The sequence below is a fragment of the Cannabis sativa genome, chromosome 5 (assembly GCF_029168945.1).
Source record: "Cannabis sativa cultivar Pink pepper isolate KNU-18-1 chromosome 5, ASM2916894v1, whole genome shotgun sequence".
Classification (NCBI taxonomy): Eukaryota; Viridiplantae; Streptophyta; class Magnoliopsida; order Rosales; family Cannabaceae; genus Cannabis; species Cannabis sativa.
The window spans coordinates 2,800,741-2,804,322 of NC_083605.1; positions in this window are offsets into that span (position 1 = coordinate 2,800,741).

The following is a 3,582-nucleotide window of genomic DNA, read 5'->3' on the forward strand; positions in this document are numbered from 1 at the left end:
GACAGCGCCTTAACCACAAAGATCCCACCACCATCGGAAAAAAAACTCTCTGTCTCTCTATAGCATTGACGACACTCAACCCCGACAGCCCAACCACCACCAAAGGTTCCATCTCTTTTTTTCATTCTGCGATGTTTTTCTTTTTGTATTTTCTCTTACCATTTTATTTTGGCTGTTTGCAAGGGGTTCTCGTGGCTAACTCAGATTTATGGTGCATCTTTTTTAAGAAAAAAAGTTATTTTATGTTTAGATATATGATTTCTTGGTTAAATTAGGCTCTCTCTCTATTTATCATTCTCCATTGTCGAACTGTCATTAAAATAAAAAATATGAAAAAAAACAATTAAGGTGGCATTTATTTGCAATTAACCCCTAGGGACAGAGGTGATTATTTCCAAATAATTGCCACTGTAGGATTTTTTTTAGAGGTATTTGTTTTTTACCCCTTTAGTAACTCCTACAACGCCTACGGTTGTGAATTTTGCCAAAATCACATCTAAATGGCTGAAAAACCCACATTTTAAAAGGCCTATTTGCAGTACTCTCTCTCTCTCTCACACACACTTTTTTAATAATAATAAAAGAAGTCCCTAGTGTTGGAATTATTTTACCAGTATCTTAGATTTACTAACAAGTATGTTATTTAACATCCTAAATATGAACTTCTAAAACGATATGAAATAAACACATATAAAGTATAAGAAACCTTACAGTGATTGCAGCGGAATATAATGTCTCCTTCCGCTTAGATCTCTAACCCTTGTATCCTTTCTGTAGCAGAGTACCACCAAGATCTGAGCCCAAATGTCCTTCTCTTGAATCTGGAATCTTCACAGCCTTACACAGTGTGATTGAGATACCACTTGATGTGTGTGGGCACTCACTCTTTCACTATAGGCACGATTTAGAAGAGAGGAAGAGAGAGAGAAGGTGGTTTCGGCTAGGGTAGGAAGTGGAGGCTAAAATTTATCTGAAGGAATGAAATGCATCATCTTTTTCTTGAAGCCATTACTACCTATTTATAGGAAACCACCTAGGGTTAGGTTAGATTTATTTGGCATTAAAATAATAAAAAATAAATGGTAAATATGCTCTTTAAGTGGCCGGCCATGATGTGGATAATGGGCCCCACTTTGCAATTTTGCCATTTTGTCATTTTTCCATCTCATTTTCTCAAAAACGCCAATTTTCCAGTTTAACCATTTAAATGCCAATTCTAATTATTTAATAACTAAAAACTAATTATTAAATAATATTGTCATTTAATATATTTATTAATTAGACTAATCAAAGTCTCTTAATTAACAAACAAACCCTAGAAACTCTTTCTTCACAATTAAGCCCTTGCTTAGTGAAAAATTCATAAACTAGACATAGTCTAATTTTAGAATTATAATTGATTAATCAAAATCAATTAACTGAGTCTTACAAGTAGTATTGTCTCAACTAGTATGGGGACCATGGGCCTATCTATACCTAAGCTTCCAATAAGCAGACCCAGAATTTACTAAGTAAATTCACTGACTTATTAATTCCTGGTTGCATCCACTCATAGAACTTGGAATTGCACTCTCAGTTATAGATACGCTATTAGTTATCCCATTGTTATAATCCCAATAATCAATGATCCTCTATAGATGATCTACATTGTATAGGGATTAAATTACCGTTACACCCTTCAATGTATTTTATCCTTAAAACACTTAGCCACCTATAAACGATATTTCAGTGAACTAAACATAATCACTGAAATGAGTACTCAACCATTTATCTCTATTTAGCCAAGCTCGAAGGAAATCATCATTTCACTTCTATGTCTAGAAAGAAGCTATAGATTCCATATCTATGTTTAGCGCTCCCACTCAATTGCACTACCATGTTCCCAAAATGTACGTATCACCCTGACCAAAAAGTAAGCTTAACTAACAAATCAAAGAACATGTATAATACTCTTGAGATCGAACCTAACAATGTCAGGATTAATATCATTTGATCTAGGATCAACTAGGTGATATTGAATTGAATAGATATTACGGTAAGTTTATCATATCTGATTCAAAGTTCAATATCGGTCCCTTCCGATGCATACTCCATGCATCCAACCCAAGCTTTACTTTAACCAATGCCCTGGAAAGGACATAGCACTTATCCAAGGTGCAAGTAAACTATGTTGTAGATTATCATATCAGTTAAACCTGTGTAGTGATAAATCTGAGAATATATATTTAATCATATAATCTTGATTACTTTCCACTGTGCTGACGACACAATAAACAAGAATATAAATGTGATAAGGATTTGGATGAATTTCTAAATCAAATAAACAAATAAATGATAACATGAACCAAATGACACATAAAGTGATGAAAATACTTCTGTTTCTTTATTGATATTTAAAAGATAGAGATTACATTGAAATAGAGTTTTATTTAGGGCATAAAACCCAACACCTAGTGGCTTACCCATGCCCTGATTGGCGTCCCGTAGTCGTCCCCTAACCCGTGGTTGTCCCTCCTACCACCAGTTCCTTTATCTCTCTCCTCACAGCCACAATATCGGTCTCGATGCCTAGAAATTTTGCTGGACATGCGCACCTCCGACAACGTGGTTTGACCCACACCATCGCCGACTGACTGTCAGATAGGGGTGTTCATAAAATACCTGATCTAATCTAATCTGCACGATTCTGTCCAATCCAATTCGCACAATCCAATCTATTCCAATCTGCAAAGTGCAGATTAAATTGGATCGAAAAATCTAAAATCCATGCTTGTGCGAATCAGATGTGTATTTACATACAAAAGTAACCGATCTAGTTGCTAATATATCAAATGCATATATTTATATATATAAGATAAATATAATCTAAAACATACTAAATTTTTCTTTCTACATACAATTTTTATTTCTCCTTCTTGCAATTTGTTATTTTTTGATTTGTTTATTTAATTTATTATGGGAGAGATAGAATAATAATAACTTGTTTTATTTTGTTGTATATGCTATGTGAAAATAATTTATATTTTAATAATAATTAAATAATTTGATATTAAAAAGTAACTATTGGAACTGTCAGATGAAGAGGATGAACAAGTTGTAGACAATAGCTAGGGAGAAGGATGTCTGAATCGCATTCTGGTCTTCAGGATGTGTTTCAACCTCCACAAGTGAAGTTTCATGCTTACGCAGATTCAGACTGGGCAGCTTGTCCTGATACGAAAAAGATCTATAATAAGTTTCTGCATCTTTATTGACACATCTATCATCTCATGGAAGAGCAAGAAACTACACACTATTTCAAGATCTTCTGTAGAGGCAGAATACAGAGCATGACTAACACTACTTGTTAAATTGTTTGGCTTCTTTCCATTCTTAAAGAATTGAAGGTTGAGCATGAAGGGCCTGCATTGCTATATTGTGACAAAAAATCTGCTCAACTTATAGCTGCAAATCATGTTTTCCATGAAAGAACTAAACATGCACTTTAAAATAGACTATCATTTGGTAAGAGAAAAATGTGCAACAAGGTCTTATCAAAATAGTTCATGTTTTTACAAGAGATCAACTAGCTGATATCTTAAC